At 41.4% G+C, this 13537-nt stretch overlaps 1 protein-coding gene across 1 annotated transcript in view; it reads left to right on the forward strand.

The window, feature by feature from the left end:
• Positions 1–265: 265 nt before the first annotated feature.
• LOC122794668 (probable N-acetyltransferase CML1) overlaps positions 266–13537 on the forward strand; it is a 107089-nt gene continuing 93817 nt past the window's right edge. Inside the window, exon 1 of the mRNA XM_044063290.1 lies at positions 266–476. The gene's annotated coding sequence lies outside the window, so the exon portion shown is untranslated. The remainder of the gene's footprint in view (positions 477–13537) is intronic.

The following is a 13537-nucleotide window of genomic DNA, read 5'->3' on the forward strand; positions in this document are numbered from 1 at the left end:
GAATGCTTGAGTGCTACGGTTATGTAATTTCCAATGTATTTGTTAAAACTATTGTCAATAAAGACTTTTGGGAAATCATTTATTCTTCCGTACATAGTGTACTTTCTTTTAAAAGCACACAAGCTGGGAGGGTGGACTGTACCATTCTGATCACACTTGTAGGGGTACACAAGTGTAATGTTAACATGCCAGGAAGAACATTTAGACGAAAGGCAGCTACTAGCATTCCAGGACGAATGTTAAGAATTTGTTAGAAGTACAGGGATAAGTTGTTTGACTTTTAAAATGTAACAAACACCTAGCACATTCTGAAATGCTGACATTATTAATGTGGGTTCTTCTATTTTTGCATTATGTGGCAGTCAGGCAGACCTCTTCCTATCACTGCAGACTTCCTTGCTGGGATGTAAAAGTTGTTCTAATACTGTGTTAGCTAATGCAACCGGCTTTCAATTTGTAATTCCTTGTCATAACGTGTAAGTCATTTTCCTTTTCTCTTTTTTTTTTATTTTTAAGTAGTTCCCCTACGCATATAATCTCTTGCATTTAGTTATATTGCATTAGAAAACAATAATTTTGGGATGTGTGGTGTTGTGTGCTAAACTGCTAATCTGTAGTTACAAATATCCTTTTTGCTTCCAGTTATACCTAGTCTACTGTGCTTTGTATTCATTTGATTCTCAGTACTTAAGGCCAGCTGTAATCTTAATTAGCAGAACATAAAATACATTAATGTCACATGCTCAGTGTGACAGCATTTGGAAACTGAGTGCAGGACTGAACTCTCATTCTGCATGTTATTCAAGCTTGTTGTGGAGAACAGAACGGTTGCTCTATATAAGTTGTGGGCTTTGCTGACATTCCTGTATATACATGTCTTCAGAAATATTCTTTTTATCGATAAAGTAGGTGTGATATACTAAAGAAACCTGCTAGGTTTTAAGTGATGTGGGATAGCCTTGTTTTGGTTCAGTTACTACATCTGTTTACATATTATAATAATGCTAGTGCAGTGTGTGTCAATATAACAGCTTAAAGAATACAGCTTTTCCTCAGCATATTTCCTTATAATTGCATTTTGCTGCAGGCCATGCATAATCTATTCCTGTTAAAACAATATGAGAGTATTCTGTATAAGAAAACTGACAGAAATAATGTACATAGGTTGGTACTATGCTATCGGCTCTAGGTCCTATACAAGCCTAGCCATAACAATTCCCTGGATATTTCTTCACACAATATTTACTTCCCTGGACCCCTGTCAAGCAGGGCGACTGACTTGATCCCCGGGGTGAATTTCCTATCTCCCATCCAATTGTCAAGGTTCCTTTTGAAGAGGGCCAAGGAGGCACCCTGCTTGACATGTATGGGCAGTCTATTCCAGAATATGGGGAGTCTCTGGGTCTGGAACCTATCCCTCCAGCATGTTTTGTTCATTGTGATGACAAAGTTTAGATCCCTGGAACTTTGTTAGAACAATGCCCATGTGTTGGGAACTACTTTTACCATTGTAACTTATATTCTGTAGATAAAAGATGCATTTACACCAACTGGTATTTTTTTCATAGCAGACTGGCAGAACCAATATTGGTGCATCTAGCAAAATTGTTTAGAGGAAGGGTATGGGAGTATGTTACCTTTATTATTTTAGATATGGTCTGAGAGAGAAAGAGTGAAAGATGCAATAATAAAACTACATAAATAATACTGTTAATGTATGTTTGGCCCCCAGTAACACCCTTACAGTCATTATTGCCTGCTTGAGTTCATTTGTCATAAGGGCTTGGATGTCTGGTCAGACTTGGGCCATTTCAGGGTGACCTGGGGGACTGGACTTATTTGACCCTAGTTCAGGGAACTACATGGTGACACCAGGGCAGTGTCATCTTCTGTGCTTTATGGCTGATTTATTGTAGAACCTGCAGTATGCCCATCAACATGCAAGCATTGAGCATGGCTACAGGACTAGTGTACTGCTTGGCAGGCTGACTGCATGGTACTTGACAGTGCTATACACCTTTACCTGGCATCATTGGGTGTAAGTGGAGCTGTAGACTCGGCCTCTTGAGTTTTCCTCCACCCAGAGATGGGCTGTACACTTACTCCCACTCCTCAACTGACTCCATCAGTGTCTTAGTGGATAGTCGATCTTTTATTACGTGGGTTATTGTTGGGTCTTTATTCCTGTGTGCTGTGGATACCTGTCTGTATGTAACATGTTCAAGTAATTTAGACAGAAATATGGCTACAGGTGTGTGAGGCAGGAGGATATGTGTGGCTGCTGATAGTGAAATGACAAAGGCTGAAGCTGTAAATAAAATAATATGCTGAAGGAAAATTGTGAGGGTGATGTAGCACTGGGACTTGAGATGGAGGGAAAGGTTTGCAGGAAGAGATGTAGATTGCTGTAGAAGCTGAGTAAGTAACAGCTTCATGGGTTTGAGGGGGGGACAGAAACTTTGCAGAGTGAACACAAAAGGGTAGAATTCAAAATAAACTGTAAGAAGAACAGGGGGTGATGCAGAGAAAGAAAGGCCAGTAGCTGAGATCATAGAAATTATGGGAAAAGAACAACATTGCTCTGAGTCCGTACAACAGTGGATGAAAATAAATTCTTCACTAACAATGAAAGTGCTTTTTGCAAAACATTTTTACTGAAATGGCAGTCAGCTGAACTGCCGTCAGTTTATTGACACACTTGCAGATCATAAAGGATGTTATCACATCTGCACATAAGAGGAAGGTAGTCCTGAAGGCAGAAAGTGTACAAAAGACAAACACAGGAATAAAAATAAGTTGACAGGAAGGAGATGAGGTTAAAGAGCTATGGCAGCAGTATGTTTAAAGCGGGTTAAGACAAGGTAATGGTTTGAGGCTAGAACAGAGTACCAGATTGCTGAGGGTAGGGCTAAGGCTAAGGGCAACATAGTTTGAGGAAGAGTGTCTGTCATATTTTGTATATACGTAACAGAATATGTGACTGACAGCCCCTGTTGGATTTGGTTCTCTTCATGATTTTACTAGACTGCATATGACCAAAGAGGAATCACATCAGAGTTTCTACTTTGATTTGGTTCATCCAGGCCTAGTTTCATTGTTTCACTGAAACATGATGGGAGGTCAGAAGCCATGCTGGACCACATCAGCCTATGCCCTGCCAGGTAAAGAAGATTCAATGGAAAGGAACCTGAAAACGTTTCCTTGCGAAAATGCATTGAATATGAGAAACTAGTAAACAGTGTTAACTAGAGTTTGGAAAGCTGGACTGAACGGAAATAAGCTCTATCAGGAGCCGTTTTAATAATACGTTTGTATTTGCTTTGCTATTCAGTTACTTTGTGTCCCGACTTGTATGTAAGCTTGAGCTACTATGACTTCAGAACAAGTATTCCTAGCGAAGTTTCTTTGTGAAAAGTCTTATTGTTTATTACTAATTTTTTGCTCTCCACTACTTGAATCATTACAACCCAAAGCACTCCCCCTCCTGCACTTGAATTAACACATTCCTTTTTACCCCCTTAAATGACACTTCTCATGTTACTCTTTTTCTAAGCGCCCCCATCCACTGCTCAACCCCTCTCATGCATTGCCTGTATACCTACATTATAAACCTTCTACATACAACAGTTTGGAACAGACAGCCTAAGTAAAACCAATCCTGTATCATGCTCTGTCAGTCATATACTATTACCACCAACCTCCTATACAATATTAATATTGTCCATCCCTGCCTATATAGTTTTATAACTTATTTCATTATATCTCTTGAACTTTTTACATATCAGTGCAATAATAAATCTCTCTTCCTACTTACTTTTATAACTTACTTCATTGCATATCTTATCTTGAACTCCTTGCAAACCTTTCTTTACTGAAATATAAGAAAACTAAACTTCTTTACAATAATGCTTTCCCATCTGCAGTATCAGTCCATTTACTCCTGCAAGATTTTACTGCTGGAACAACTGTAGACTTATAATTGTTGATGTAAATACCCTACTGTATGTACCTGTCTTGTAATTATATTTGTTGTTTCATGAAAAAATGTAACTGTTGCTTTTCTGAGAACTGCCTGAAATTCATGTGTTAATATAAATGTACGGTGGTGGAGCTTTATTTCCCAGGCCTGTACTGAATATGGGCTCTGCCCAGTCATACTTACCCGGTCAGCAAAGACAAACAAACAAATAACTAACTAAATAAATAAATAAATAAATTGTTACCTTTTTGAGGCATAGCAGATTGAAATGGATAAGATGTAATATGTAAGGGGGAATTTTAGGGCTGTACAAAGCCAGATGGTACTTGTACATACACCTGTACATGTGCTTTATCCTGCGTAAAATCTTACCATAGGTCCATAACAGTAGATGTCCTTCTCTCCACTGTTGCAGTATTCCTTAAAGAAGGGACATCCTGCCCCAGGCAGCTCATTGCTCAGCCAATATGGATAAGCTTGAAAAAGATCTTGTTTGCATCGTACATCACGTTTATGCTCCTCATATAAATGTAGGGTGTAAAAGGGGCATACAAACGCAACTGCCCAGAACTGAATTGCCACAGAAGAGAACAGTTGTCATAGGACAAAGGAGTCCATGCACATCCAGAAGGAAAAAAAGCAGAATAAACAAGAGGGGGCTGGAGGGAGGGAGCGAACACTGCAACAGTGAAGAGAATGACATTTCCTGTTCTGGTAAGACTTTACACAACTGTACTATGTCCTTCTATGTCACTGTTGTACTATTCCTTAAAAAGGAAAGTAAGAAACTCAAGCAACAGAACGGGAGGTGGAAGGCGGAAAGTAGCCCTCAACAAACCCATATCAAATTGTTTACGCAAAACCTGCTTTGGCCCTAGAAACCATATCCAAATTATAATCCTTAGTAAAGGTGTGCACTGAAGACCAAGTAGCAGCTTCAAGGATGGAATTGATGTCCAGCCCCTTGAAGAAGGCACTAGAAGAGGCACACCTGTAGCAGAATGAGCTCTTACATTAGCAGACAGAGATCTGCCATAAAAAGAATAACACAAAGAAATGGCATTGGATATCCAGGAAGAGATGATTTGCTTAGAAACCGCCAATCCCAAAGCCCTGGGATGAAAGGATACAAAAAGCTGATCAGACTTACGAATAGTCCTAGTTTTATCCAAATAGTACCTGAACTGTCTGTGCAGATCCAAACTATGCAGGACCCTGTCAGTAGCAGACTGAGGACAAGGGAAAAAAGAAGGGAGTTGTATTATATTGATTGATTGATTGATTGATTATTTGACATTTGGTTACTGGGAAAGTCTGACTGGGTCAGGAACCCATTTTCAGTGGAGGCCTGGGACGAAAAGCTTCAGCAATATTTTTTTTCTTTTTATATGCAAGTAAAAAAGTTGTTGCAGTAAAATTTATATATAGAATACAGTAGAAATTGTAAAAGGAATTGTGGCTGTTATTGACTAAAAGTACTAATACAGTAACAAAGAACAGAACAAAACATCTATATGGTAATTATTAACAATTTAAGAGTAAGATAAGATGATCACATCTGGTAGTACTAGCAGGGAAAAATGGCTGATATATACAAGGTGTGAGGTTAAGGTGTAAAGGTACATAGTGGTAAGGATATATTTTAACTTAGTGATTCTAGCTTCCTGATTGGTTAAGATAGATATTTCCAAGTAGTGGACAAGGAGAAAGAGAAGAGATTGAGGAGAATAAGATGATAAGAGGTTGAGTGATGTGGCTGGATAGATATTAGTAGGGATGAGGTGTGGGAAAGAGGATGAGAGAGGGAAAAGAGGGGGACATAAGAATGACGTAATAAGAGGTTGGGTGGTTTGAGTGGGATAAAGTGGAAAATAGGTGGATGAGAGAAGTTATAGTGGGGTATAGGTGGATGAGAGAAGTTAAAGTGGGGTATAGGTGGATGAGAGAAGTTAAAGTGGAAAAAGGAGAAGGTTATATGTTTGTTTTGAAGCAAGGGCAGATAAGAGAGTTAAGAAGGTAGATTTTTAGTGAAAGCTTGAATTATTTCTTAGGGCTGTCTATAGTACTGGTATTTTTAGGTAAGCTGTTGTAGTTTTTCACTAACATAAGAATATAGACACTCACCGGCTCTTTTATTAGGTCTGTGTATGGTTATTAGTTGTTTATCTTCAGAACAGAGAGTTCTGGTAGGAATGTATGTGTGGAGAATAGATTTTATACTATATTATGTGTGATAGTTGTACATAGTCAAGATGATGGGGGAGTTTGAGCTAGTTAAGCTCCGTAAGGGCATTGCAGCGGTGAGAGTGGCTGATTTAGGGACAACGCATTTACCACCTTTGGCATAAAAATAGTATTAGTATGAATCTACATCCTATCCCTGTGAAAAAAACAAAAAAAGAGGAATAGCTGTAAGGGCCTGGAGCTCAGAAACTCTCCAAGCAGTAAGAGTCCACAACAAAGCAGTCTTCCAGGTACAGTGTTGCAAAGAAACAGAATCAGCAGGCTCAAAAGGAGCCTGGGTTAATTTGTCCAAAACAAAATTAAGGTCCCAAGGACAACAAATATGTTTTCTTGGAGGCCTAATATGTAGGATACCTTTAAGAAATTGTTTGACCTCAAAATGAGAAGTCAAAGGAGGAGTCGAGGGCAGACAGGCAGAAATGGCTGACAAATGGGCCTTCACAGAAGAAAAAGCCAAGCCATACTGAATTAACTCACACAACTAAGAGAGGACCAGAGGGACACCCACAGAAAAAAGGTACTGGTTACAAACATGGCACCAGACCAAAAACCTTTTCCATTTGGACATATAAGATTTTTTGGTTGAGGGTTTTCTTGCCTCCTGTAAAACCCTGTGTACATCCTCAAAAAAGAGGTGCTTGAAAGGGATGAAAACCATATCACCCATAACATCAGTTGCAGAGTGAACAAGTGGGGATTGATGAGCGACCCCTTATCTTGTGTGAGGAGATCCAACTTGTGATGATTGCCCCTGGCCAGATGCATTAAGCGGGGGAACCAGTGCTGTCTCAGCCAAAAGGGAGTAACTAGCAAAATTTTTGGGGAGTCCAGTGGAATCTTCTGCAGGAATCTTGAAAATAGAGGAAGAGGAGGGAAAGCATCAAAGAAACCTCCCCTTCCATGGAAAGGATAGAACATCCTTCTTCCAAGCCAGATGGCATGGCACTGTGGAACAGAAGAGATGAAGCTGCCTGTTGAGAGGGAAGGCAAAAAGATCTACCTGAGGAGTACCCTGCTAATGGACAATGTCCAGGAACATGTCTCTGTGAAGCAGCCAGTCATGAGCCAGTGTTTTGGACCTGCTCAGAGAGTCTGCCACAACATTGTGCTCTGAGGGACTGTGTACTGCCTGAAGAGTTAACTGATAACTTACAACCATTTTCCAAGCCTGAAGCACCATCCTGCAGAGGAGGTAAGATTTTGTGCCCCTCTTCTTGTTGACATACCACATCACTCTAGTGTTGTCTGTGTACACCTTCAAGGGACCTGGAGAAAACATGAGATGAAAAGCCTGAAAGGCGAGAATTGGAGCCTTATCTGTTTGATGTTGATATGGTCTGACTTCTGATGGGGAGGCCAAAGACCCTTTCAGGTGACCGAGAGATGACACCCACCCCATATCCGAGGCATCAGTGAGCAGCTCTTGAGAAGGGACTGGAGGCTGAAAGGACTGGCCTCAGTTGAGAGCGAACTGTTGAATCCACCACTCAAATTTCTTCTTGAGACAGAGAAGAAGTACACTGAAAGTCAGAGGGTGATGATGTTGCAGCCAAACAGACTTGAGGTACCATTGAATCTTCCACATATGCAGTGTGGCAAAAGGAGGCATTGGAATAGAAGAGACAGTGAATCCCAGAGCCAGAAGAAACTCCCTGACTGGCATGGCAGTCGGGGGAAGAAGAGACTGAAAGAAGGCTGTCAATGACAATACCTTTGGAGGTGGAAATGAGGCCACCATTATCACTATCTAAATCCTGCAACCCAGATACACATGATCCTGAGAGGGAGTTAGGATGAACTTTTGGAAGATTATAGTAAATCCCAGACGTCCAAGAAGAGAGAGGGTGAACTGCAGATCCTGCAACAATTGACTGGGCGAAGGCAATTGAAGCAACAGGTCATCTTGATAAGGAAAAATCTGAATGCCGTGGAACCTTCAGAAAGCAATCACAGGAGCTAGGCACTTTGTGAATACCCTTGGGGCAGTAGGGAGGCCAAAGGGCAAAGAGAACTGAAAATAAGAGGAAAACACAAAGAAACATAAAAACTTCCTGAAGAGAGGATGAATAGAGATATGAAGGTAAGCATCTTTCCAATCCAAAGACACCAGAAAAGCCTGGGGTAATAAAAGAGAAAACAAACTTTGAAAAGTAACCATCCAAAAAGAAGGGATCTTGCGAAAGGTGTTGAGCCAAGAGAGATCCAAAATTGGTCTCTAAATGCCCTCCTTTCAAGGAACCAGGAACATCCTGGAATAAAAACCCTGTCCCTCTTGGGAATGGGGGACAGGTTGAATGGTCGCTTGGTTCAACAGGGACTGTAGAACCTCTGGGAAATGAGGAAGTTGCTGTAGAGGAGGTTGAGGAATCCCAGAAAAAGGAGGGAGAGATTTCCATACCATGAAGTAACCCTGACAGATGATAGAAAGAACCCAAGAGTCTGAAGTGATGAAACACCAATTTGGAAGACAAAGGGAGAGATGAAGGGAAAAAGGAACCTGATCTAAAGGCAGGGAGGGGCAAATTGTCAAAGAAAAACAGGTTTAACTCCTAAAGGAGGTTTCTGGGCCACAGAAAGCTGAGAAGTCTTAGCAGAGGGGGCCCACCTCCCACCCTTCCTGCCCTTAGAGGCCTGACAGGGTTGCCTGCAAGCAAAAGCAGATCTGGAAGCATAATTCCTCTGGAACATAGGGATAGGAGAGACAAAAACATGTTTAAGGTTTTGCAAGGCTTTGCCTTTCTCTTGAAGAGCCTTAAACAAGTCAGCAGCAGTAGTCCCAAAAAGATGAGTGTTCTCCAAAGGAACATCCAACAACTTGGTCGTAACATCCTCAGGAAGAGACTGGAGATGAAGCCAAGAATAACTCCTCATGAAGGACCCAAAAGCTGCAGCCCTAGAAGAGGTGTCAGCAGCATTATAGCTACACTTAATAAAGTGGCGAGCCACTTAAGAAGCAGAACCTGAAAAAGATAAGGCAGAGGATTGCCATCAGAATCAAGGAGGGCAGAGATAATCTGGCAAGCCTGAGCAATCAAGGCCAGGCCATACCTGATCGTGTAGATCTGGTAATTAATAGCTATAAAAGCCAGAGTAGAAAAAGTGTAAACTCTTTTTTCAGTCCTTTGCATTGCCCTGCTTAACTTATCAGAAGGCAAAAGATTGGAAGAGAACAAAATTTAGAAGGTTTGTCAGAAGAAACTGTCACCACAGCAGGATCAGCAGAAGGACATTTACATAAAAATAGACAATCCTCAGGAACCTTATAGAACCTATCAGGTTTCTTAGGAGCAGGAGACTTGGAAGCAGTGATGAAAGTATCTAACAAGGCAGTCATCATAGGAAGAACTGCCCATGATTTAGGAGTTTCCACCTGAAGCAACTCATGACATCTTCTCTGAATATTTGACACTTTGAGAATCCCACTTAAAGAATTCCATCATCCTAGCAATTATGCCCCCAAAGGACAGTCCGTTGAAAGGAATCTCACAGTGGGAACAGACTCCTCATGATCGGAACCAAGAGTCAAAGGTGAAGGCATCTGTGAAGAACAGGACAAGACCACTCACCACACAGAGAACCCTCATCTGAATAATCTGGTTTCCTAAACCATTTAAATGGGTAGAGGTCCAAGGAGGAACAGGTACTGAAACCCCTTGAGGAGGCTTTAGGGCTATTAAGGCAGAGAACAAGCCCTGAGTAAATTCCTACCATTCCCTTTGAGGATCCATAGGACAGGCTGAAACATGCTTCAGTTTTTGTCTTTTCTTAAAAGGGACATCAATCTTAACAAATGGTGCAGTGGTAGTGTTGTCGCCTCACAGCAAGAGGTTTTCCAGTTCAATTCTAGGCAGGGGTGCCTTCTGTGTGGAGTCTGCATGTCCTCCCTGCATTTATGTGGGTTTCCTCTGGGAGCTCTGGTTTCCTTCCACGTTACAAAGACATGCATCTGGGGCATTTCTCCCTGGGCCTCCACTGAAAATTGTCTTCATTCCAAGTCGGACTTTCCCAGTTAACAAATGTTAAATAAATAAATAAATAAATACTGGAGGTTCTGACCAATGGCAAGATTCAAGAAGAGAAGCCCGAACTTCCTCCCTGACCAATATCTGCGCAATCCCTGCAGGATCCTCCAAACTAATCAACCGTGGTTCTCCCATAACGTTCAGAGCAGACATCTGCAAAACCTCAGAGGACATACGAAAAGACTGATCCATGCTGGCCTCCGTCTAGGTTGTGGCAGAGGAATCTGATGTAAACACTGACCGACCTACAGAGCTATTACCTGCTTCTAGAGAGATGTCCGGTAGAAGCTGGACAGCTAAAGAATCTGACCAAGACTTCTTGGCTGCCTTCTTACCTAGCAGGAGTATCTCTGGGTTAACGAATTCTGCCATGGTACCCTGGGCTAACTGTCTAAACCACTGGCTTTCAGGATAAGTGGGCAGGGAAGACAAACAGCTTTTGAGTGTCTTAGCCACAAATGCCTTGCAGATATTACAAGAGGTATGGTTGTGAGACTCACCCAAACAAAAAAGACACTGTTCATGACAATCCTAATGTGGAATCTGCCTCCCACACTGACATTTTCTCCTCTTGGATGACAGCAAAACTATAGATAGTGATAAAAAATACAAGACAAAGAAAGTAAATTTCACAAAGAAAAAGAAAAAATAACCCCAATGGGGTACTTATCTGGTGTTGGTAAAAATTCAGAAGAGGCAATCAAATGTTCAAACTAACTGGCAACAACAACGTTTGAACTGGCAGCAAAAGAAGTTCTGGGTAGTTACAGCTGTATGCCCCTTTTATGCCCTACATTCTGTGCGAGGAGCATAAATGTGATGTACATTGCAAACAAGATTTTTTTCAAGGTTATCCATAGTGGCCAAGCGCTGGTCTGCCTGGGGAGGCGCATCCCTTTTTTATAGGATTGCTGCAACATTGATATAGAAGGACATCCGAAGTTACTTTTAGGAAATATGTGAAACCTAGGTGAAGTCTGAACACATTCAATCCATCAGCATGTCTGCTCATGTTCATGCAGCTTTGTATTAGCTCCCTTTGCATGCTGTCATCAGCTCTTAAATTCATCAAATGGGTCACTGACAGCAGGCTGGTGTGTTATTTATATAGATGTTGTCTTCAAACACAGAAACCTTGTTGCCTCTAGGTAACAATGCTTTAAAAAGCATTGACGTGACTGCAGAAAACATAACAAGACAGTGACCCAATAAAATGCTTAGAATGTAATAAATATGTAAGTGCTTTCATCTCAAAACACAATACATTAGACTCCAGTGGTCTGAAAGCAGTTCTCAAAGTATGGAAGTAGGTTTGAAGTTTCGCTTCACGACAGAAGGGGACCTAGTTGTTGGCATATCTTGCCATGTTTCTCATCATCATCAATCATCATCATCGTCATCTCATCATCATCATCAGTCATCATCAATCATCATCAGTCACCATCACCATCATCATCATCATCATCCATCACTGACCCCCTTTTTTCCATTTTCTACATGGGGTTGGGGTACCGAGTCAACCTGTCACTATCTTGTTATTCAGTGCCACTCTCCTGCCTCCTTTGATGCTCATGCCTGACTGCCACAGGTACTCTCTCATAAAGTCAGTCCACTTCTTTGCTGGATGCCCTCATTTTCTCTTGTCTGCTTCCTGTCTGTCTTAAATCTTCTTCACCAGACTGCCTTCTCCTTTTCTTTAGATGTGCTGAACCACTATAACCTGTTCTCTGACCTTTTCTGTGACTGGGGCTACTGTGGCTTCTGTTCTTAAGTCCTCATTTATTTTCTGTCCCACAGTTTGCATCCTACCACCTGTCTCAGGCACTTCATCTCCATCACATCTAGCTTTCTCAACTGGTCTGCCTTGCCAGGTTTCTGTACCACACAATAGTACTGATCACAGAATGTCATACACTGTCCCTGACACAATGTGCCAATTGGCTGCAGCCCCTCTGATTCTAGCTTTGACCTCCTCATTCAACCCTACCTTCTCCTCAACCATCCCTTCCAGGTACTTGAACCCGTTAACCTGTTCCTCTATTTTCCTTCTCTATCTCAATTCTCATCTTCTTCTGATTTCCTCCGTTTGCTGCCATTGCAGCTGTCTTATCTGTATTCAGTTTTATCCCATGTGCCTTCAGCTTTGAATTCCATTCCACTATCATTCACTGAAGTTCTTGCAAAAAGTTTGCCTGTAATGCCGCATTGTTTGCACACAGCAACTTTGTTGATCTGTCCCCTCTGACTTGTTTGCTGATGTAGTCTACCACTGGTATTAACAGCAGTGGGCTCAGAGCTGAACCCTGATGCACAGCCATTCCCACTGGGAATTCCTCTGTGAGACCGAACACTGTTTGTTTGTACATGAGTCACTGGGTTCTTGTATATAGCTTATACTAATTCTACTAGTGCTACCAGGACTTCAAACTGCAGCAGGACTGCCCAAATCAGCTTTTGTGGAACCTTATATAATTTCTCCAAGTCTAAGAATACTCCGTTGAACTCTTTCCTCATCTCTAGCTTCTTCTCAAATATCTGTATCTTACCATGTTGCCTGCATGAAATAAAATGTACAGTGAGTAGCACTGTTGTCTCACAGTAAGAGGTAGTCTGATTTGATTCTTGGCTGGTTGCCTTCTGTGCAGAGACTGCATGTCCTCCCTGTGTTTTTATGAGTTTTCCTAGGTACTTTTGTTTTTTCACAGATCTTAAAGACCTACAGTAGTTGGATTAGTGATTCAAAGTAGTCCATTGGTGTGTGTGTGTGTGTGTGTGTGTGTGTGTGTGTGTGTGTGTGTGTGTGTGTGTGTGTGTGTGTGTATATATCTGTGCATGCACGATGTGTGTGGGATACAGAGGAAAGTCCTAAAAATCTGTTTTCATTATGCACTTGCCTGAATAACTGTATGCTTGGTACCAGATGTTCATGGGGTCGCTATAGAAATTTGATATGATTGAACAATACTGGATACTAAGACTGTGAAAGTCTGCACTTTTGTGGCAGGAGAGTGCTGATTTCACCTTTTGAGCTGGGAATTGCTAGTAGAAAACACATTGTATGCTTACCTCATTAGCCTTAGGGAATAGTTAGTGTAAAACCCCGTGTTTGTACGAAGCTGCTGTTTGCGAAGCAGCAGTTACTAATGCCTTGTATGTTACAAATCAATAGAAGTTGAAATTTTCATATAAAAAACACCTCAGAACTTCACCTCAGGCTCGTGTTACTCATGTACCAACTAGTTTGTGTGGTGAGCAGCATTTACGCACTTAGGACTCTTTATGTCTGCCTTAC

Source organism: Protopterus annectens, chromosome 2.part1 (genome assembly GCF_019279795.1).
Source record: "Protopterus annectens isolate FY-2018-M chromosome 2.part1, PAN1.0, whole genome shotgun sequence".
Classification (NCBI taxonomy): Eukaryota; Metazoa; Chordata; order Ceratodontiformes; family Protopteridae; genus Protopterus; species Protopterus annectens.